At 45.0% G+C, this 24,774-nt stretch overlaps 1 protein-coding gene across 1 annotated transcript in view; it reads left to right on the forward strand.

Annotated features, from left to right (window-relative positions):
* The window catches only part of LOC146817232 (uncharacterized), a 94,164-nt gene that overhangs the window by 13,264 nt on the left and 56,126 nt on the right, over positions 1-24,774 (forward strand). The window lies entirely within an intron of this gene.

Below are 24,774 nucleotides of genomic sequence, written 5' to 3' on the forward strand. Positions count from 1 at the left end.
CTCCTCTTCATCTCCCACATCAGACTGCACATATGGACCCATGCGCTCTTTAAACTTTGTCCAATCTCCATCCCCAAACCCTTGCACTGGCATCCCTGCACTCAAAGAAATTGGATGATGAGAGACAAAACAAGGAGAAGCAACGGAAATGGCAGGTACAAGCAATGCTGATGGTTGCGTCGCAGGAGAAAGAGCTGGTGAGAGCGATGTCGAGACAATAGGTGCGGCAGGGGTACTAACAGCCGCAGTTGCCACAGATGGCAAAGACATAGAAGGAAGAGGAGGAGGGGGAGTTGAAGCCATAGCCATTGAAATAACAACAGTAGAAGCAAGAACAGAGACAGTGGAAGCAACTGTAATGGACGATTGTGAAAGCACTGGAACAGATAGATATATTCTTTGCGGGGTATATGGAGGAGGGGGTTTGGTATCTAATAATTCTTCAACAAAAGCGTCATCTGCTTCCTGAACTACATATGATTTATCAATGTGCAATCAAAGCCTTCTATCTTCACATTCAACACCCTTTTCCTGCTTTTCCCTATCATATGCTACAGCCTACTGAGTCAACGTCTGCATCCTCCCTTTCTGGGCCTCCTTCTCTGCCTTTAATTGTCTCTGCTCAGCTGCCTTTTGCCACATTCTGAGGGAATCAAACATAGGCTGCCTACTTCTTTTCTCAGACAACTGTTCCTGTAAATACTCAATCTTTTGTTCATAGAAAGTGCCTGTCAACGGCCACTGCAAATTGGCATTGTCCCGCATATATTTGTGCCATAATGTACTAAACATAATAGGGCCAAGACCATGCTTCACATACATATCAAAATTTGGAGTGCCTTCTGGAGGCGCCGACTGCCCTTCTTCCAATCGAGCATCAGTAGAACAACAACGACAGCACAAGACAAACAATTTATTAAAACTAGGCATTTTTAAAAGAAAACAAGTTCACTATTTTATGCCTAGCAAAACAAATGCAATTGCTTTTGTCTCAAAGACGGTCTTTAGACCGTACCAAATACAAACCAAAATGGTACCATATCCACAAAGAACCAAAACAAACTCACCTGATATATACAGGTCAAACAAATCTATTCTCCACTGCCGACTCTTAGGACCAAATGGTCCGATCCAAGGGTTTCGCCTTTCAAGACTCCATTCGGGATGACCACTGTGGGAGACACTGTCCTGCAGGACAGAAGGGGCAGCTGTGAGTAATAAAAACTCTTTGTGCAGGGATCCCAGAGCCGTCAGTCTGACCCGACGATAGACTCGCACCCCCGGTCTGCGGAAGGACATGGGTCACTCACCGAGGAGTCTCTGTTTGGGTGCTAACTGAAGGAAAGGGTCCGAATCGGGTCATTTAGGTCACTATGACCACCCCTCAGCTTTCTACAAAAATGAAGAGTCGGGCAGACAGTAGACAATACAAACCAATAATCATTTATTCAGAGTACACTCAGAGCGGAGCCCAATCGACCTAACCGCTAAGTGCTGCAGAGGGACTGACATCAGCAAGCAGAACGATACATTATGTATATTTTCAAAACCAAGGTAAACATAAGTATCATAGTTTTGATTCTGAGGACGGGCACACATTATCTATCTTTCAAGGTTACTCTGCATGTGCCCGCCACTAGACAAGTGGGAGAAGGCTTACATCTCAGAAGAAAGGTATGTACTAATAAAAACAGTGCATTTATTAGTGTGGCGAAACTCAGTTCAGAAGAAACATAACCTAGAGAAGGCTGCTTCTCAGAAATGGCGAATAATTAGTTTTGATCATGATACAAAATGGCGCTTGTACACAAAATGGTGCCTCAAATGCTTACTTATGTAAAACAATGCAAGAACATAATTTTTATTCAAACACAGGTGCAGGTGCTGATTGACACTGGAGCATCCATAAACATCATGGTCCAGTGTATGCTACTCACCCTACTTGCACCGCCTACTCTGAGACCCACCACTACCAAAGTATTTGCATATAGATCGACCTCTCCGCTTATATTGGCTGGGGAATTCACAACCAAAACCACCCATGAGTCTCATTTGATTCGCACCCAGATCTACTTTACCAAAGGAGGAAGCTGGATGCTTTTAAGCTGTCGAACGGTGGAGGGCCTTCAGCTAGTCGTCTTTGCCCTAAGCATACACCAAGAATGCGTGGATGATTTGCTGGCTCAGTTCACATCTCTCTTCAAAGGCATAGGCTGCCTTAAAAACAGTCAGATACGGTTGCACATTGATGACTCAATTCAATCTGTGGCCCTAAAGCATCAGCACGTAGCACTCAACTTAAGACCAAAGGTGGAAGAGGAATTACTTAAACTGGAACAGGCAGATATCATCAAAAAGGTATTAGAATAGAAATAATTTACCATATGCTGTTTCTAATTAAGTTAGCATTTGCTGCGCCATTTTCTATGTGGGATTCTTTTAAGCTATTCGAAACTGATCTAGTTCAATTCTGAGAAAAGCTCCTCAATAAGTTTAGTTTCTGCCATGTTAGGCTTGTTCCCGTAATGAGTGCACTGTTCTTAATAGTGAATACCTTTCTCACTCGATAGAGGCCCTCTCCCCCTTGTCTGGTGGCAGGCTCAGGATGGAACAACCTTGGGTTTTGTTACTTTGTGTAAAGATATGAGTGCTGAAACAATTTTTTCTGTATTTCGCTGTTTACCTGCACCTGCTTGGAAAATTCCACTGTGGGTGTGTTTTCGCCCGGTTACGAAACATACATAATGTATCTCTATGCTTGTTGATTTCAGTTCCCTCTGCAGCACTTCTAGTGACTGGGCAGATGGGGCTCCGATCTGAGTGTTGTATGAATAAACAGTTATTGTCTTGTATTCTCTACTGTCTGACCAACTCTTCATTTGATATGAAAGGCTGAGAGGTGGTCATTAGTGACACGGGTGACCCTAAACAGGTAACTTCCTTCAGTTGGCACCCGAACAAGGACTCCTTCTGGTGATTGATCCATCCATTTTCCGCAGATGAGGCCATCGTCGGGTTGACTGACGGCTCAGAGATCCCTGCACAAAGAGTTTTTATTACTCACAGCTACCCCTTCTGTCCCGCAGGATGGCACCTTGCCCAGTGGTCATCCCAACTGGAGTCCTGAAAGGCGAAAGCCTTGGATCTGACTGTTTGGTCTGAAGAGTCAGCAGTGGAGACCTGGTTCGTTTGTACCACTGATTTCAGTTTGTTTTGGTTCTTTTTGGATATAGTACCATTGTGGTTTGAGTTTCGTATGGTCTAAGGACTGTTTTGTTGAAAAAGTATGTGCAAATATTTTTGCCAGGTAAAGTTAACGATTTTGTTCTTCTTTTGAAAATGCCTGACCTAAGCAAACTTGGAATCTGTATTGCCGGTGCCCGGTTAGAGGAAGCTCAGGCAGCGCCTGTTGAGGGCAGACCTCATTTTGATATGTGAAACATGGCCTTGGCCCTATTATGTTTAGTACATTATGGCACAAAAATATGAGGGACAGTGCCGAGTTGCAGTGGCCTTTGACGAGCACCTTTGATAAGCAGAAGATTGGGTTTTTATAGGAACAGTTGTTCAAGAGACAAAGTAGACAGTCGATGTTTGATTCTCTCAAAACTTGGCAGAAGGAGGCTTGCTCAAGATGGAGAGAGATGCGCGTAAAGGGAGAATGCAAACAGTGACACAGAAAGCTGTTGCATATGATAAAGAAAAAAAGGGGACAGGAATAGAATGTAAAGACAGAAGGTTTCGGTTGCACATTGATAAGTCTTATTTTGACAAAGAGGAAAATGACACTTCTGTAGAGGAGTTGTTAGATACTCGACTCCCGCCTTCCAATGCCCCGCAGAGGATATACCCCACTGTTCTGTTACAGTCACAGCAGACTGTTTCATCTGCTTCGGTTGTTCCCGTGTCTACGACTGTTGTTTCCACAGCTTTGGCTACGGCACTCCCTGCTCCTTCTTTGTCCTAGCCTTCTTTAATGACTATGACCTCAAGTACATCCACTATTTCAACTCCTGTGTCCTCTGTTTCTTTTCCTCTAGTGCAAGCGTTGACTATGGTCGTACCTACAACTTCTGTTGTTTCTCCTCCTATGGTTATTCATTCTCTGGTATTTATGAATGCTGAAACACCAGTATGAGGGTTTGAGGACAGGGATTGGGTGATATTTTGAGAACAAATGGGTACCTTGGTGCATTTTAGAGTGCATGAGGATGGGATCAGGAGGAAAAGGATAAAACAATTAAGAAACATAAAGATCTTATTCTAAAGACAAAGGTATGTTGCAGCAAGCATTTAGGGGAAATAATAGGGGGTGGGGAGGTCCTTCCAGACATCTTCCACGTACTAGCCAGCCTTCAACTACACCCTTGGGTCAGAATCAGTGTGCTTATTGTGAGGATGTGAGGATGAAGGACATTGGTGCAACCAGTGCCCTGTGCTTTTACAGAAGGATGAGGCCCCTTAGAGGGTGAGGTTCTAGTGGCAGAGGCCATGGCACCGACAGAAATCAGAATGCTGCGGCTCTTCAGGCCGTTCTGACATTACTTATTTTGATGAGCCACGAGACCCACAGTATTATCATGATGATTATGATACAGATGATATTACAAGTATGTCTTACAGCTAGGATAGCCAGGGACAGGGTGAGGGACCAGTTCAGATACTTGTAGATCAGCCTGGTCCTTATGGAAAAGCAGATTTGCAAGGTTCGACTAAGGACTTTTTGCTGGATACAGTTGCGACAAAGAGTTCTGTTTCTCAACATATAGTCCCTGGGACGTCTGTCTGGCCATAATAATGTTTCGGTAGGTTTTTCAGGTGTACTGGTTGTAAGCCCCATTTCCCGACCCCTTGCACTGACTGTTGGTCCTTTTACAGTAGAATACTGTAGAATCCCCGTTCTTGTTAATGTCTAATTGTGGTGAAAATTTGATTTGTTGAAAAATTTCATGCTACTATCTTTTGTTCCCTGTGAGGTTCTGGACTTTTAAGAGTCCAGAGGTGTCAGGGAAACAACACCCGAAGACCCCTGAGTTCCTTCCTGTCTCGGTGCACAAATAAACAGAGACACGGGCTTCTCGATGGTGGCGTCAAAGACCAAGGTTTATTTACTGCAGGGACACAGAAGTCATAGGAACCACACAGAGGCAGAATCTACGAGACTGTTCAAATTGCATTAAGTGGGTTGTTCCTTAAATACACAAAAAATGTCTTTAGGCAACATTACACGAATATTTCTCATGCCCAACCCGGTATCCCAAACAAACAGTAAATAGACATCAAACAATAACTAGTCGTAGGTTTTCGGTATTCGATCAGGTCCCCTTGTCAGTTTTCCATTCTTTGCCCGATCCTCCCCATCATAAAAATCGTAACCTCCCCATTGTAAAAGCTCAGAAGGAGAGGAGCAGAGTCAGGTGCAAAGGATTGAAAGGTAGGATAAGAGGTGTTTATGGATCATAAACGGGCATGGCTACCGTCTTCGGCCTTTCAGTCAGGACAATGGACACGAGAACCAGTATAGCAGGACTGGCCTCAGGCAAGGGAGGCAGCTTGATTCTGCCTAGTCATGCAGCGTCAGCCTTTCTCGGGGCTCGAGCTTACGTATCCTTAACAAGGTGATTCTGCCGGGGTCATCGCCCGTTCATTGACTATGTGAGGGCAAGAAACAAAATGGATGCCGTAACTAAAATGGATGCCATGACTTAACAACAGATTGCCCTATTTCTCAGTGAATTTATGCTAGTTGCGCAGCGAAAACACTGTCATGCATATAATGGATCATTTACGGTTCATTGGTACCAAAATCGTGTCAGTACTACGATACCGAATACACGAGTTCGGATCGCTACAGAACCTCAGACCGTCCTTTTGCCCTTACATAGGCAATAACTTACTCTATGTCAGAGTCCATTTCTATGTTCATCAGGTCACTGATATGTTGCTGAAGCATTACTCTATCCCGTGGCGTATCTCTAAAAACAGGTGGTCCTCTTACGCATGTCGAAACACAAAGGCTACATAAGGCAGGACCACACTGAACAATGAGACAGCACGAAAATAAAAATACCAATGCAACACCAGAACCTTCCATCCCCACGCAGATAACAGACTCCAGAACCATCCCATTAATGACCAATCACCTTCCTCTACATGAATAGAGTCAGAGATTTTGTGTAACTTAGAAATGGCCTTATATACCGTTGGCGCATTATCTGGTATAAAAACACAGCAACTCGACTGGATCATCTTACATACCCCACCTCGATCTGCAAGTAACACATCGAGGACCATACGGTTCTGTAACGTCATGAGGAGATCCGCTTGAAGCTCAGCTGTCAGGTTACTAAGGGCACCCGCAGTTTCGGTGATAGTGGATTCAACTACCCTTGTTAGTTGACGTAAGTTTCTACTGTTGGCCATAGGCCCCCAGAATGGAAGGAAACCTTTGAAGAAGTCTCCTGCCTCTTGGCCAGCAGTATCTTCCTTATTGAAAACACCTCTCACAACTCTAGTTTTGTGATAATCCGGTGCAGCAGTGTATGTCGGAGGCAGCAGTTGAGCGATATAACATGAGCCTGAAAAGTCAGCAGGCAGCCATGTATATGCTCTGTCTTGGCAAACAAAATAGGTGCCCTTAGCAGCTAAAAATGCAGGGGAAGACTGTGACGGGAAAACGTATGTTTCGGTACAGTCGCTCTTTCCTAGTCGAGCTTTCGGATTCCTCCCATTTCCTTGCAAACAGACCTGACCTTGGTGGGGTACGACCCAGATCGGAGTCGAGCTTTTACGTTTGTTCTCACCCAAAGTAATGCTATATTCCGTAACATTCCAACCCATGTAAACTCGCAATTCATCCTTGGGAATAAACGGAGTGTTATTGACGTCTCTAACCATGTCAGTGATTCCTTTTACCAAGGCTCTATTAACGGAGTTATACCTAGTGGAACGCGGAGGTCGTGGAGGATAGGTCTCTAGGGCATAAGCGAACATGGTCTGAAATGCCCAGAATGATCCATTATAACTAAAGGGCAGAACCAGATAAGGGATACCCTTGTCCATGGTATGTGGTATCAAGCCACACACCCAGCAGTTTGTTGTGTTAACCACTAGTTGATGTTGGTGCAAGAGCTGAATGAAAGTGTTATTTATAAACTCGGAGCGTCGAGCTTGCTCGTGGGCAGGAAAAGTATGGAAAGAATGAAGAGAAACAACAGTCGGAGAGACGGGAACATGGGGAGATACTGTAGATGTAACAGGTGTAAAGATCAACTGAATACCAAAAATAATTCCGCCTACCAAAGTTATTAAAACAATCAGAAGTGTCAGAGCACATTGCATTAGAAAACATTTGCTATACAATATGTCATATAGTTTTGTCTTGTGCACATTTATGACGTTAACCCGTCGCAGTTCAGGAAGCTCCATCTTCTACAACCGTTCGCAACGGATGGTTTGTACCTGTTAAAAAAATTGCCTCTGTCTACCCTGGGAGTTCCCAAAGTAAACAGAAGAAACCGACCTTGTGTCTGGTTCCCTGCAAGTTAAAAACAAGGCACACGTTACGACCCTACGGTAACCCAGATGGCAAGGTGAAAAAACAAAAAGATAAAAATTTAGAGCAAACTTCCTGACTGAATGGAATGTGATAAGATCAAAACAGTTTTTAAACAGAAAGGTAATTATGCAATGTCATTAGTTCATGGCATGAGAACGTAGATTATATCTGTACTTCCCGGGTCTTGTCTGATCTTGGAATAGCTGGTCTACAGGTGCAGAAATGTTCGACTCCACAGGTGACAAATGTTCACTTTGTACAACACTCTGTCCAAAGTTCAAAGGAGCGGTTCCTGCTGAGGTGTCAGAGTTCTGCGTTTCAGTTCGTGGGTCCGTTATGTACTCTGCATCACTGAAAGGGATGAGCCTAGGAACAGGTTCTGTCTCGGATACACCAAATCCCTGTCATCAGTTGTCATAGGGGAGTGGGAGAGGGACACGCTTCGTATGGCTAGCGTGCACCCAATTCTTCCTTCCAGCTAGGCGTACAGCAGTTCTCGTTGTTAGGAACACTTGGAACGGGCCCACGAATCTTGGCTGGAGGTTCCGGGTTCGCTCAAAATTCCGCACCACCACTTGGTCACCTGGTTTCAACGTGTGGCCTGGACTCTCTGGCAGTTTAGGCAAGGATTCGAATACCTGTTGATGAATAAGGCTTAATTTAGCAGTCAGATCAAAAAGGTAATCAATCAACATTGGATATTCGATCTGTTTGAATTCCTTTGGCCTAGGGACTCCCCAAACATTAGCAGGACGACCGAACACAATCTCATATGGGCTAAGCCCTACTCGAGAGTGTACAGTCGCTCTGGTGGACAGTAGAGCTAAAGGCAGTGCATCTGGCCAAGATAGACCAGTGGAAGCTTGAATTTTAGCAAGTTTCAGCTTCAAGGTACCATTGTACCCTTCAACCAAACCTGCTGATTGTGGGTGATTCGCACTGTGGAATTTCTGGACGATACCCAGACCTGCACACACACTCTTCATAACTTTCCCTACAAACTCACTTCCATTGTCCGACCAAACAATCCGTGGCATACCATACCTGGGGAAGTATTCTTTTAGGAGGATTTTGGCAGTGGACATAGCAGTGTTATCTTTTAATGGATATGCCTCAATCCATCTTGAAAAGGCACAGACTACCACTAGGACATATTTAAGATTGTTACACCTGTCCATGTGGATAAAATCCAACTGAATCACTTCAAAGGGACAAGAAGGGGGAGCAAAATGACCAGTTGGGGTTGGGGTTCCCTTGCCAGGATTATGCATCAGGCATATCATGCAATTTTTCACCACTCTTTCCGCACACTTAGTAATTCCATCATTCTTCCATACTGGAGCTAACATTTTACAGATCCCTTTCGAACTGATGTGCGCCGCTCCATGCGCCATCGTGACTACTGCGAGCACATATGCATCAGGTAACATCCAACGCTGCTGTTCAGACAAATCAACCCAACATCCACTTGAATCCATTTTACCCGTTTTCTCCTTCCATTCATTTTTCTCATTTTCAGTTGCTTCATTCTGGATTGCCTTCACACTTTCAATCGTATTCCCACACATTCCTGATTCAGCAATCCATCTTGCAGACGTTGCAACGTACATTCGGCTCGTCATGTTCTTGGCCGTTTCTTTGGCGACCTCATCAGCGAACGCATTCCCACGGCCAACATCATCCGTAATCTTTCGATGTGCACTGCACTTCACAATCGCAACTTCATTCGATAGGGTCAGAGATTCCAATAGATCGCTGACTAACTGTCCATGTTGGATCTTAGTCCCATGGGATGTGAGAAAACCTCTTTCTTTCCACAGACGTCCAAAACTATGTGCTACGCCGAAGGCGTATTGGCTATCAGTAAACACATTCACTCTCTTTCCCTCAGCTAAAACACACGCTCTTGTTAGTGCAATTAATTCTGCAGCCTGAGCAGAATTCTGACTCACTCTTGCGGTCTCCACAATCGTACTCAAAGTCGTAACTGCATACGCGGCCGTCACATCACCATTCTGCAGTTTAAAGCATGACCCATCGACGTACAAAGTGCCATCTGGATCTAGTAACGGAGTGTTTTTTAAATCAATCCTACCTTTTGTCTCTTCCTCAGTTCTGAAACAACAATCATGGGGCTCTGAATCACTCGACTCCTGGGTAGTCGGCAACAGCGTTGCTGGATTCAATATGTTGCATCGCTTGATCTGAATGTGACTTGCCAAAAGCGTCAGCTCATAGCCTGATAGTCTAGTACTGGTGAGGTGCTGAGTTTTCGTTCGATTCATGAGTGTGTCCACAGCATGTGGAACCATGACTACTAACATGTTGTTCATGACTAGTCCAGCAGACTGTCGAATAGACACTGCAGCTGCTGCTGTAGCTCTCAAACAACTTGGCAAGGCTCTGGCTACCGGGTCTAATGTGGATGAGAAATATGCACAAGGCCGCTGTTTGTCACCAAATTGTTGCGTTAATACACTCAACGCACAACCTTCTCTTTCATGGACATATAAAGTAAACGGCTTACTGTAGTCAGGAGTACCCAACACAGGAGCTGAACACAGCGCATCACGTAAGTCGGAGAAGCTCTGTTGACATTCATCAGACCATGGCAAAGGGCTCGGACCACCTTTTCCAGTCAGGGCCACCAATGGTTTCGCCATGAGAGAAAAATTTGGGATCCATTGCCTGCAGTATGACGTAATACCCAAAAACGCACGCACTTCTCTCTGTGTGCTTGGTACAGTCATCTACGAAATTGCTTTGATTCTCTCTGGGGTCAACCTTCTTCCCTCCTTTGACAAAAGATGACCTAAGTAGGTCACTTCTTGGCAACAATATTGCAGTTTAGAAGGGGAAACCTTGTGATGTAAGTCTGACAAATGACGTAATAAAGAAATTGTAGCTATTTTGCAAGTTTCCTTGTCATCAGCAGCCAGTAAAAGATCATCTACATATTGAATCAGAGCAACACCAGGAGGAAGTACAAGAGCATCTAATTGATTCTTCAATGCTTGGCTGTAAATTGAAGGGCTCTCACAATAACCTTGTGGAGCGCGTTTGAATCTGAAACTGCGACCTCCTAAGGAGAAACCAAAAATGTCTCTACTTTCCTCGGCTATCGGAATGCTGAAGAAGGCATTCTTCAAGTCGATCACTGTAAACCATGAGGCTGAGGCAGGAATCAACGTCAATAATGCAGTGATATCTGGTACCACAGGAAACTGCGGAATCACTATTTTGTTAACCTCTCTGAGGTCAATCACAAATCTGTAGATTGGAGGTTTAGACGGGTCAGTGCGTTTTAAAATCGGCAGAACAGGGCTATTGCAGACATTTCCTCTCGTTTCCTCTATCACATCTTTCTGTATTAAGTCTTTCACAATCAGCAAGAGTGCACGTTCACCTTCATTCGAAATCCGATACTGTGGGATTCGTGGGAATCTAACATTCGCTTTCAGACTTACCACATAAGGGGGAATTTCCAAGAGGCCTACATCGTTAGGACCAGTCGCCCAGAGAGTATCAGGGAGAGAACGCAGCTCCGGTGGGAGCCTATCCATCGACATGTACATTGGAGAAATGACTCTCTTGCCTAATGTGAGCTGTACTCCCGAAGGAGAACAGTACAGTGTCGCATGCAGGCGTTTCAACAGATCTAAACCAAGCAGATTCTCATTACAACCGGTTGTTAGGATAAGGGGTGCTTCTAGTTCGCATGGCCCAACAGAAATTGATAAAGGACTAGAAACAGGATTGTGAACAGGGGCGCCTGAGAAACCTACTGAAGTGTTCGTTAAGCCAGACAAAGGTGCGCCAGGGAGTTTCGCATGCATAATTGAACTTTTTGCCGCACCAGTATCCAACAGAAACGGTTCGACCACGCCTGATGTAACTACTGCGACATAAGGTCCACTCTGATCAACTGGAACTGATACTACTCCCTCTCTTTGCCTGTGGCTGTCCTAGTACTCGCTTCTCTGAATCTCTTCATTACGATCATATTAATCTTCAACATGATACTGTGGAGATCTACCTAGTTGCGCAGGTTGCACATTTCGCTGATCGAAATAATTTGATGGGCGATCGGCCTGTGGAGTCATTGTACCACGTCCTCTACCTCTAGGAGCTTGCATAAACCCAACATTACCTCTCTGAGCTGGGACACCACTAGTCTGTGCGTGCAGTACCGGACACTCATTCTTATAATGACCCTCCTTTTTACAATAGGCACACTGATTCCATGCTAACTGTTGTCGAGAAAAACCATAATTAAATCTTTGGGACGTCCCTTGCTGGAATTGTGGCTGTTGCTGAAACTGGGGTCGCTGCTGTGATTCTGACTGATTCGAGCGAGGCGGATACGCCTGTTGCAATAGTACTTTAGTCTTTAAATCTTTTGTCTTCTTTTCTGACTTTTCCTTCTCTTCTTTCTCTCTATTCTCGTAATACTGAGCAGTTGCAAGTATCTGTGCTGTCGTCGACACTGCCCATGCACTTTCAGAATCCTTTAACTTGTTACTAAGCTCAGGTAGTAAGTTAAACACGAACTTGTCGACAAACAACCTCTGGCCTCCCTCAGTACTCATATCTTGCCCACTGTGGTCTACGAAGGTCTCTTCAAATCTAGTGAAAAAGTCAGAGACGCTTTCGTCCTTCTTTTGCTTGCATGCCGATAGTTTATCCCAATTGACCCGTAATGCTGGCATCAGCGTTTTCATCAAATTAATTATTCAACCAGGTAAAGCAGCAATCAAAGGCTCAGGTTTAGCACCACCAACTTGTTGCGCATCTGCTGCTACAATAGCTGGCCAATCACCTCCTAGGGCGACTGGGTGGTTCTCTTGCCGAATCTTGGCCCATATAGGCTGTGGCACTACATTGCCAAATAGCATTTCAATGTCTGCCAAATTCATGACACACGCTTGAACTGTCTGTGTTAACTCTTTATAATAACCAGCAGGGTTTTTACGCGGGTCCGGCAGCGCTTGTTTTACTGCTAATACTTCGGCCCGCTTCCAAGGGATGTGTATCCACACTGTCTGGAATTGTGCCGGAGCAGCTGCAATACCATTAGCCCCATCAGCTTGAACTGCATCACGCCATATCGGTGGAACTTCCCTCATCGGATATTGACCTCGTCTTTTCCTAGTAATCGGTGAACCATCAGGGTCCCTTGGCGCTCGAAGAGGGGAATCATCCCTATAAGCTAAAATCAGTTCTATCGCTTCCCTTACTTCTGAACCTATCACCATTCCTGCGGCAAATTTCTGCTGAACATTTATCAGATCAGAGGGGAGGGAATCTAAGTCATCATCTTCCCATTCCTCACGCACAAGAGAACACATCACGTCAAAAACATAACGTTGAGTTGATTCATTCCATTGCATAAAGGTATCTAACACTCTTCGTGCATCATACTTCGCAGCTTTCAAAATCCACCTAAGAGCTGTCGAATCTAACATTTCTCGTTCCTGGGGACCAGGAAGCTGGCTACGTCTCTGTATAGAGTCAGAAACGGGGGTCCCAATTAAAGACCTGTAGAGAGGAGTTAAGATATTAGTTACAGAGTCGGTTATTTTCCGACGAACGGAAAGCGGAGTCAGAATATTTACAGGGTTCGGGAACAGGGCAGCTGGAGCAGATGAAATAGTAAGGGTGGGAGTAGTAGGTAAAGCAGTTTGCGAAATGACAGGCAAAGGCGGAACAGGCGACCCAGGAAGAGGGGGTGCCGAGGGAACATTAACCACAGGAAGGACAGGAGCTGGAATCAAAGGAAGTGGAGCACCTATTCCAGGCTGACCAGCAGCTGGCTGTACAACAGGTAGTAACTGTGGTGCTGTAATACCCTGTGCATACGGTGGAGGTGAATTCAACAGGTAAGACAACAGAGGATCCTTTTCATGGTCCTCTATCGGCTTAGTAGAACAAGATGGCAATACAGGGTAACATTTATCAATTGCCAAATTATATTTTCTATTCGCCATCTCCATTGCTTTCTCAGTCTCGTTGACATGCAGCTGCCTAGCAGACTCCATTAAAGTCAACCCTTTCTCTTTCTGTTCTTTCTTCGTCTTCCTAATTTCTCTCTGTTTGGCTTCTTTACGCCACACGCGAAAAGAATCAAACATTGCCGGCCGGGCTTTCTTTTCAAACAACTTCATTTCTAGATTGTCTAGAATTTCAACTTCAAAGCTACCATGCGGTGGCCAACTAAGGACACCATCTTTTCTGGTATAACGGACCCATACTTCATTATAAGCAATAGGACCTACACCATGTTTACAATAGAGCTCATATGTAGGAGTTCCAATCGGAGGAACCGAACACGAATCCTCCAACCGGGAATCCCCGTTGCAACGTAACCAGGACAGGAAACAATTACTACTGTTAGTCATGACAAACAAAGACAAATTCCAACCAAAATGCGCAGGGAACTTAGGCCTACCAAAATGAACCAATACCAAAACAAAGATTATCTAAACAAGAGCAACCAATGATAATCTACGAATTAAACCAGAGCAACAAAGAACAACCAAACTGAGCGTAACCCACTTAATACTTAACTGAAATGTGGAAGACGTCACCAAGGAGAACCCGTCTACGTCTCGCCGTACTAAGGTCTGCACCTCGGGTCCAAGACAGGGCGACAGTCAGGGCAGCGGTCCTCTGTAGCCGTCTGGGAACGGGAACCCTCGTGGAAGAGATCGTCGGGCCACTTTTACGACATGCAGGGATCGATGAAGCGGGGTACCTCCCTCCGGAATCTTCACACGAAGCTCCTCGAACTTTTCAGGCTTTGGACCGGTACCGGATGACGTCGCCCCATGTTGGGCGCCAATTTGAGGTTCTGGACTTTTAAGAGTCCAGAGGTGTCAGGGAAACAACACTCGAAGACCCCTGAGTTCCTTCCTGTCTCGGTGCACAAATAAACAGAGACACGGGCTTCTCGATGGTGGCGTCAAAGACCAAGGTTTATTTACTGCAGGAACACAGAAGTCATAGGAACCACACAGAGGCAGAATCTACGAGACTGTTCAAATTGCATTAAGTGGGTTGTTCCTTAAATACACGAAAAATGTCTTTAGGCAACATTACACGAATATTTCTCATGCCCAACCCGGTATCCCAAACAAACAGTAAAGAGACATCAAACAATAACTAGTCGTAGGTTTTCGGTATTCGATCAGGTCCCCTTGTCAGTTTTCCATTCTTTGCCCGATCCTCCCCATCATAAAAATCGTAACCTCCCCATTGTAAAAGCCCAGAAGGAGAGGAGCAGAGTCAGGTGCAAAGGATTGAAAGGTAGGATAAGAGGTGTTTATGGATCATAAACGGGCATGGCTACCGTCTTCGGCCTTTCAGTCAGGACAATGGACACGAGAACCAGTACAGCAGGACTAGCCTCAGGCAAGGGAGGCAGCTTGATTCTGCCTAGTCATGCAGCGTCAGCCTTTCTCGGGGCTCGAGCTTACGTATCCTTCACAAGGTGATTCTGCCGGGGTCATCGCCCGTTCATTGACTATGTGAGGGCAAGAAACAAAATGGATGCCGTAACTAAAATGGATGCCATGACTTAACAACAGAATGCCCTATTTCTCAGTGAATTTATGCTAGTTGCGCAGCGAAAACACTGTCATGCATATAATGGATCATTTACGGTTCATTGGTACCAAAATCGTGTCAGTACTATGATACCGAATACACGGGTTCGGATCGCTACAGAACCTCACCTGCAGGCGTTTATCTTACAATGGGTCCAGATGTAAGTACTAAACAGTGTTTGTCCCACGATGCACCCCTCATGGCTGAATTTGCTGAGGTCCCACACACTTTGTGGGCCACAGATGATACAGATGTCAGTTTGTTGCATATATCACCAGTTTCTATCTAAGTTAAAGATAATTCTGTTCCACCTCGCGTTCCTCAGTATAAAATACTAGAGGCAGGAAATGGGCTCTTCTTCAGATTATTCAGGATTAGATAGGAAAGGGAATAGTTGAAGAAATGTCTGCCAACATTTGTAATAGTCCAATTCTTCTGGTCCTTAAGAGGACACCCTCGGGTTCCTCTGAGACTCTTGATGATGTCTACCACTTTGTAACAGATTTGCGCGAGATTAATAAAATAGTAGATCTGCAGTTTCCGGTGGTTCCTGATATCACTACGCTTTTGACAATGATTCCATCTACTGCTAAGTTCATTTCTGTCCTTGATCTGAAAAATGCAATCTTTAGTATTCCTATCCCTCCCGACTGTAGATATTTGTTTGGATGTACTATGGCTGGAAGAAGAGTTTTATTCTGTCTCGCTCCTCAAGGCTATACAGAGAGTCCTAGTCATGTATTGGTGCAATATATCGATTGCTTCTGATATGGAACAGGGTTGCAGAGATAGTACAGTGAAATTGTTATTGCATTGGCACATCATGGTCATAGTTTCTCTTTCTAAATTTAAGTATTGTCGACAGGTCACCTATTTAGGTCACCCACTGTTGAAGGAGGGTAGGAGATTGACCCCTGAGCGTATTAGTATTATTATTAAAATGCCCATTCCACAAACTCAGAAAGATGTACGTGCCTTTATAGGTATTACTTGATACTGTCGACAGTAGTTTCCCAACTACTCGCTACTAACCAAACCTTTGCTTGCATTAGCAATGAAAGCAGTGGGTGAGCCTTTACCTTGGACACTTGAATGTCAGCAGTCTTTTGAGCAATTAAGAACTGCACTTTGTTCGGCTCCGGTGCTTGGTGCGCCGAACTTTAACAAACTGTTTGTGCTCTATGTTCATGAAATGGATTGTTGCGCACCTTCTGTCCTAACTTTCTTTCCTAACACAGAAATTTGGGGATAAACAGAAGCCTTGTGCTTATTTTTCTGCTGTGCTTGATCCTGTTGCAAGAGCCTTCCTGAGCTGTCTGCGAGCGCCTGCGGCTGTGGCCACTTCAATAAGACAGTTGGCTTGACTTGTACTTGATCCTGACCTCACAGTTATGGAACCCAATGCTGTTTGCCAAACACATTACGATCAAGAGATGTACCACTCTGAATCCAGCCACGTTACAACCCTTCTCTTCTAAGAATGATACAGTTGACAAACATGATTTTATCTTCTGGACAGAAGAAGATACAAAGGGACGCCTAGATGTGACTGATGTTCTCTTATCTGACCCTTAAGGAGAACTATATGTCGATGGTTTGTGCTTTAAATTACCAGATGGCACCACCACTGCAGCTTATGCCATCACTACATACCGTACGGTAATAGAGACATCACGGGTCCCTTATCAGTCAGCTCAAGCTGCTAAGCTTGCTGCCTTTATTCGAGATTGCAGATTGAGTGAAGGACTGGTTGCCAATATTTACACTGACAGCCAGTACGCATTTGGGGTCGCGCACAATTTTGGGCGACTCTGGGCTGAGAGAGGGTTTCTTACCTCCCATGGTACCAAGATTCCGCATGGGCACCTTAAATTGCGTCTTCTGTCTGCCTTAATGCTTCCCAAGAAATTGGCAAAAATCAAGTGTAGCGCCCATAAAATGGTTACTGATGATGTGGGTAGAGGAAATGTCTTTGCAGATCAGACAGCTAAGGACACGGCCCGAAGTGAGATGAAATGCATTTTTGTTGCTGGCACAGCTAGGTGGATTCCTGAGTTTGTCATTATTGAGAATACCCTTGAGAGTGTAAAGAAGATACAAAGTGAGGCCATGATAGAGGAATTGGCTAACTGGCAGGAGAGTTCAGCACAGTTGATTGAGGAAGGGTGTTGGATTGATAAATTTGGTGAGCAGTAATGGATGTTACCGGATGCATATGTGCTTCCAGTGGTTACGATAGCATATGGTCCAGCTCATATCAGTGCTAAAGGCAATTGTTTGTAAATTGTTAGCCCCTGTATGGCATAATGATAACATTTCTAAGACGGCTGCGCATTTGGTGAAATACTGCATAGTCTGCATGATGCATAATCCAGAGAAGTGTACCTCTACACCACCTGGTAATTTTGCACCACCTACTTTTCCTTTTGAAGTCCTCCAAATGACCTATATTGAGTTAGAAAGATTCAATAATCTCAGGTACGTTTTGGTGGTCGTATGTGCATTCAGTAAATGGGTTGAGGTTTACCCCACTAAAGATAATACAGACATTACAACTGCGAAGGTACTGCTTCAGAAGTTCTTCCCTCGTTTCGGCTCACCCTGAGTTATCTGGAGTGACAACGGAAGTCATTTTAACGCGTTCGGTGCTCATGACGGCCTGGAGCCATCATGATGCACAGTGGGCATGCGCTCATGACGGCTCCAGGCCATCATGGCTCCCACCCACAGGGGAAGTGCTGGCGCTCCCCCGTGGGACGCCGATCGTCGGGTTTCTACCAGGAAAGGCAGGGGAAGCCCTTTCCCTACCTCCCCCTGCCCCCCCTTCACGTCATCAATGCGCGCTGATGTCATTGGAGGTTTCCCTTTGTTCCCCGACGCGCAGGAAGCCATTTGCTTCCAGCGCGTCGGGGAACAAACAGGTATGTTTTGTCGCTGGGGAGGGGCGGATTTCTCCAAAAGAGGCATCGGGGGAAAGGAAAGGGTTTTCCTTTCCCCCGATGCCTCTTTTGTGCATTCCTGCTGCACAATCGTGTGATCGTGCGATCATGCAGCAGGAATGCCCACTAGCGCCAGGGAGGTTTTTTTGTAATTTAGAGGGCAATACTGCGTGCACGGAGCGGCCCCTTAGGCAAGGGTCGCTCCCCTTATTGGGGGCATAATTAAATAACTTTGTCTGCCATTGGGCCAAGTGTCCGTTTTGTGTGGGGAGTGGCCCCTTGGGCAAGGGTCACTCCCTTTGGGCGCATGTTTATGGCTGTCTGCCCCCATGGGGGGGCAGATCTTGCCTTTGTATTCTATCTAGGGCCCAATAGGCCACCAGGGTTTTTTTTGGGAGCGTGACCCCTTGGGCAAGGGTCACTCTCCCTTGGGGGCTGTCTCTCCCCATATTTGGCCCACTAGACCACCAGGGATTTGTTTGTGGGAAGTGGCCCCTTGGGCAAGGGTCACTCCCCTTATGGGAGCAATGTTTTTTGGCTTTGTCTGCCCCTCTGTGGGGCAGATTTCGCTATTTTCTTTTAATGTTGCCCACTGGACCACCAGTGAATACTTTGTGGGGTGTGACCCCTTGGGCAAGGGTCACTCCCCTTCGGGGGCTATATTTTTGGCTGTCTGCCCCCATTGGATGGGCAAATCTCGCCATTTTTTTATCTAGGGCCCACTAGGCCACCAGGGATTTTTTGGGGGGAGAGTGACCCCTTGGGCAAGGGTCGTTCCCTCTATGGGAGGATGACTGTGGCCATTTCTGTCCTCTTTGGGTGGCATATCAGCAGTATGTTTTTTATGCCCATCTGTCCCAAGGGGGGCAGAAACCACTAGACAACAGGGGTTTTTACATTTTTGCATTGGAGAATGGCCTCAAGGGCAAGGGTTGCTCCCCTTTTACAGGGGTGAATATTGTATTTATACTCTTAGGCCCACCTGCCCCTTAGCTTAGCTGGTGGATTGTGTGTGAACTGGTGCATTATTTGAATAAGTGATTGTAATGGTTTATTTTCCCCTTTTTATTCTAGTGTAAAGCTTTTGATTCCTGTTTGCGGTTTTGGCAGTGGTTGTTCTGCAGTTTTGAGTAATTGCATTTATTTAGTAAGAAAAACGTTTTTGTTGTGTTTACTCCAAATGAGTATTATTGTCATGCTTGAATGACTTTTATGGTAAGTGGTGTCATAATGGCAGCATATTTGTTAGTGTTCAAAGCATGACATTCTTTGCGATGTGTTTTGCATTGTCTTATGTGTAATTGTTTTTTCTTTTTCTTTTTTAGTGGGATGGTGCTGATCCTTACTGTGTCTGTGTAGAGTAGGTGGTGGTGAGTCTAGCTGCTTCTGTCAAGTGAGTGGTATAGTGTTGGAGTATATAGGTCTTTGTGATAATACTAAATTTTGTTTATTTCTTTTTTACAAAGGGTTTGTTGTTGTTGACTTGTTTGACAAGTAACCTTTATTAGTAAGCATTATGGCTAGCCATAGAATGACTGCTCAGCAGGTGGTTGGTCTCTGGGCTGATCCAAACATGGTGCAGCCGTTGTTGCCTGCCTTTAGTGGTGATGCAGGGTGTAGAGTGGATTGTGAAAATTGTTTGCCTATACAGTTTTTTCAGTTGTTTATGGATGATGTATTTTTTGGTGAGATTGTTGAGCAGACAAATTTGTATGCTGAACAGTTTTTGAGGGACAAAAGTGACAAACTTAGGCCCCACTCTAGAGCTACCCGGTGGACTCCCACAAATCTATAAGAGAGGAAGATGTTTTTGGGTTTGACTTTATTGATGGGTTTGATAAGGAAGCCGTCTATGGCTTCATATTGGTCTACCAGTCCCTTGATGGCAACCACCATATTTCCTGCAGTTATGACTCGTGATCGGTATTTACTTTTGCTTCGGTTGCTGAATTTTGTTGATAATGCTTTGGCGTTGCCACAAGATCACCCTGACTGTGACTGTCTTTTTAAGATTCGGCCTGTTCTTGATCACTTTGTAAATTGATTTTCAGAGATCTATACTCCAGGGAAAGAAATATCTATTGATGAGTCTTTGGTCCTGTCCAAGGGCCATTTGGTTTTTAGGCAGTAAATTCCTAGCAAGAGGTTACGCTATGGAATTAAGCTGTATATTTTGTCTGAGACTAGGACAGGATATGTTTTTAATTTCCGTGTGTACACTGGTAGGTATTCCACTATTGACCCCCCTGGTTGTCCGCCCACTTTTGGAGTTTCAGAGAAAATTGTGTGGGATCTTGCAAGAGGACTGTTTAACAGAGGGCACCATTTGTACCTTGATACCTTCTACACTGCTGTGCAATTGTTTAAGGAATTGTTCAAAGTGGACACGTTTGCTTGTGGCACAATCCGCTCTAACCGTAAAGTATATCCAAAAGAGCTTGTTTGCAAAAAACTTCAGAGGGGACAGTACAGTTCCTTGCCTAGTGATGAACTACTAGCTGTGGAATTTGTGGACAGTAGGGATGTGTACATGCTGACTACCATCCATGATGAGAGTACTTCACCTGGGCCTCTTTGGGGTCAGATTGCTGAAGTGCGCAAACCTGTGTGCATTTTAGACTACAATAAGCACATGGGTGGTGTTGATAGAGTAGATCAGAGGTTGGAACCTTACACTGCTATTCCTAAGGCTTACGTTTGGTATAAGAAGTTGGCCATCCATCTCTTCAATTTAGCAACTTTTAATGATTTTGTTGTGTTCAAGGAGTGTTCTCCTGCCTCAAAGTTGACTTTTGTTCAGTTTCAGCAGTCTGTGATAGGCAGCCTTGTTGTTGTGGAACAGGCAAGTGTTCCTAGAGTTGGAGTGGTGGAGGATGTGGCTCAATTGAAAGATCGCCACTTTCCTGATCACATTCCTCCCACACCCTCAAAAGACTTACCCACTAGGAGATGTAGAGTCTGTTGGCGAAGAGGTACGCGGAAGGAGACTCATATGTACTGCCCCGAGTGTCCTTCTAACCCTGGGCTGTGTGTGCCTGCTTGTTTTAGAATGTACCACACGCAAAAGAATTATTGGGAACATCCATGAGTGGTAAAGTGAATTGCCTGGTCTGTATTGTTTAAAAAATGGTGTTTTGTTTCAAGGTTGGCATTAGTGCAATGTATTTAGTTTCAGATTTTGTGTTAGTAGATTTCTATCTATTTGCAATTTGTTTGTGTTTTCTTTTTGGTATAAATAAATCCTAAATGTGATGGCAGTGTGTATAGGCTGGTGCTTGGCTGGTGATGTGTGTGGACTGGCATTTGTCTGGCGGTGTGCTTGGACTGGCGCTTGGCTGGCAGTATGCGTGGACTGGCGCTTGGCTGGCGGTGTGCGTGGATTGGCGCTTGGCTGGTGGTGTGCATGGATTGGCGCTTGGCTGACATGGTGCGTGGACTGGCGGTGTGCGTGGACTGACGCTTGGCTGGCAGTGTGCGTGGACTAGCTCTTTGCTGGCGGTGTGCATGGAATGACGCTTGGCTGGCGGTGTGCGTGGACTTGCGCTTGGCTGGTGGTGTGCATGGAATAGCGCTCGACTGGCGGCGTGTGAGTAGTGACTTCCTGCTGGTCACTACACACACTACTAGCCGAGCGCCACTCCACGCAATCCATCAGCTTGTGTGGTTGCTGTGTCAGGAATGTGGGCGTGTGAAAGTGATGGGCCCTTGAATAGCGCTGTCTGCTGGTGTGAGTGTTGTAATGTGATGGGCCCGCGCCTGGAGGTGTGAATGGTTTTGTATGTGTCACACGTATGAAAGGTGTATGAATGGCCTGTAAAGAGGTTGGTGCCTTGTCGTGGCTTTACAGCTCACGAGCTGTCAGTCAATGGTTCAGTTTCTCGTCCTTTCATTTATCAACAGTGCATTTCATTTTTGTGAAATCACTTGTTAATATAATTGTATATACTGAACCATCACTCACCCTCGTGCCAAATCCAACCAGTATGTGTGTGTGCTTGAGGATTAGATGGCTGTGCAGTAATATTTGTCTTTTTTGTCTTTCTCAAGCAGGGCGTTCCTTGTCCCTTTTTGTGAATGTTGTAATGTGTTGGTTTCGAGCCTGGTGGTGTGAATGGTCTTGAGTGTATCACGTATGAAAGGTGAGTGAATGGCCTGTAAAGCGGTTGGGGCCTTGACGTGGCATTACAGCTCACGAGCTGCGAGTCACTGGTTCAGTTTTTTTGTCCTTTCAATTATTGACAGTGCAAATTTCATTTTTGCGAAATCTCTTGTTAATAAAATTGTATATACTGAACTATCACTCGCCCTCGTGCCAAATCCAACCAATATGTGTGTGTGCTTGAGGAATAGATGACTGTGCAGTAATCTTTGTCTTTTTAGTCTTTCTGTCAAGGTGTACATTCCATCTAAGAATAACCTACCAACTGTAGATATTATCATAAACTAAACACCCATGGGAGTACATGGTGATGTCTCTCTTGTGGTTATCTTATCCACAATGTCCTGCAAACCTCAAAATGTCTGTCACAGTTTCCTTGCAATATTGTACCAAAATTTTCAAGCTGCAGAAATAAACAAATTATCTCAAACCGACCTGGTTTTGCAAGGGGGTACCCGGGTTTTTGGCCCCGTGCTCGACGGCCATCTAGGTAAACCTACCAAACCCATATATTTCTGAAAACTAGACAACCAGGGGATTCCAGGGAGGTATGGCTTGCGTGGATCCCCCAACGTTTCCTTACCCAGAATCCACTGCAAACTTCACATTTAGCTGAAAAAATCACTTTTTTCACACATTTTTGTTTGGGAAAGTTGTGGCATTACCGAGCTGACACAATTTTCCTAACATCCAGTGTTCCCGTGGGTCTCCCGATAAAAACGGTGCCTCACTCATGTGGAAGGCCCAAGTACCCGCGACAGGCAGGGGCCAAAAACGTATTGAGGCGACATTTTGATGTCATCATCTAACGGAGTGGCTTGCTCTTCTTCGTCTGCAGTAAGCTCGATTTCCTGGACTGCTCCTACTTTGGGAGGAACAACTACTATTGTGGGCTGTTGTTGCAGCTGTTCTTGCGGCGGTTGTTGTGGCTGTTGTTCCGGCTGTTGTTGCCCACTTATCTGCTGAGTTTCTGCCTGGGTTGATTGGGTACTACTTTGCGATAATGACATTTCAACATCACTGCTCATTGGCGTTTACGCAAGTAAACTGTCTACCTCTGCAACACTTTTGGGCTTAGGCCTAGTTTGGTGGGGTGGGCCCACTGATGCAGAGGTGCTGCTCCCAGCTTGGTTACCGGACACCGCTGATGCAGGCGTAATTTTTTGTTTCCCAAAAAACATCTTGGCTGGCACACCAGTCTTGGTAAGTGCCACTTCCTTCTTCTGTTCCTTCTTCTCACTGCCAACTTTCTTGGTACTGGAGACCTGGGACCTTTCTTTGGGGCCATCTTCTTCCTTCCGATGTCAGCAGGACGCAGGTGCACAAGTTGCAGAGATATCTGTGGTCACACGTGGATGTGACGTGGAGTGCAGCAGGACTTCTGTCTGGCAGTACAACAGGTGATGATGACACCTCCTCCTCTGTCTTTTTGTGCACCTAAAAGCAAAGAAGCCAGGAGAAGAACATCAGTGAAATGTTGCATTTGTTGTTGTGGTTCAATTACTACTAGTACAAACAAATATAATATATAACTTAGTGCGTGGTGTTCACACTTGTTAGTGTTATATTATTACATGTTATTAACTCAGTTTAAGTTATAAAAAAACATAACAGTGTAGCCATTTGTGAGACTTTGACAACAAGGGCTTTCATGGTATACTGTGTACACTCAGGAAGGATAGGAAAGCAAAAGAAAAAAATACAAATGTAATGGAATTGGAACCTGTTTGGCAATATTTTGCTCATCACGTCATTCAGGGAGCTGCAGCTGACAAAGGGGATGGAAGCAGTAAGCCAAGAGGAATAAAGGAAAGACATGGCAAAAGCAGTACACTACTAAACTACCACCACAAAATGGCCGCCAGCCACATGGTCAGGCCACCCACAGCAGCAACAAGAAAGGGAAGACAGACAATGCACGCCTATGGCAAAAAAGCACACTGCCTGACTTCAAAATGGCCGCCAGCCACATGGCCAGGCCTACAACAAAAAGAAGCCTAGGCCAAAAGGAACAAAGGAAACACATCCAGGCCTATATGGCAAAAGCAGCACACTTTTAAACTACCACCACAAAATGGCCACCAGCCACATGGTCACTCACAGTCACAACAAGCAGGAGGCCTGGAAAACAATGAACTGAAACAGGTCTATAATGGCCAGGCAAAGGAGGCATGCTAAACAAAACAGCTTTAATGCAATAACATGCAAAAACGAAAATCCACAGGGCTAAAGAAGGTGTGCAAGTAACACAACAACCACACCACACACACAACAAAGGCATTTATTTAACACTCACCAAAAAAGTTAAATACCCCAAAAAATACACATTTTGCAATTCAATCCAATGCCATCCATGCCCTAAATAATGTTTAAATTCAACAGACACCACAGAAACAGTTGTTTCATGCATCCATGACTACCGCTGGGCCTACTGGCTACCCACAATACATTTTTGATAAATGAAGAAAAGTACAAAAATTGCAGTTGCAGCAACTGCAATGCCCCAATCAAAC

This window comes from Triturus cristatus, chromosome 6, assembly GCF_964204655.1.
Source record: "Triturus cristatus chromosome 6, aTriCri1.1, whole genome shotgun sequence".
NCBI classification, from domain to species: Eukaryota; Metazoa; Chordata; class Amphibia; order Caudata; family Salamandridae; genus Triturus; species Triturus cristatus.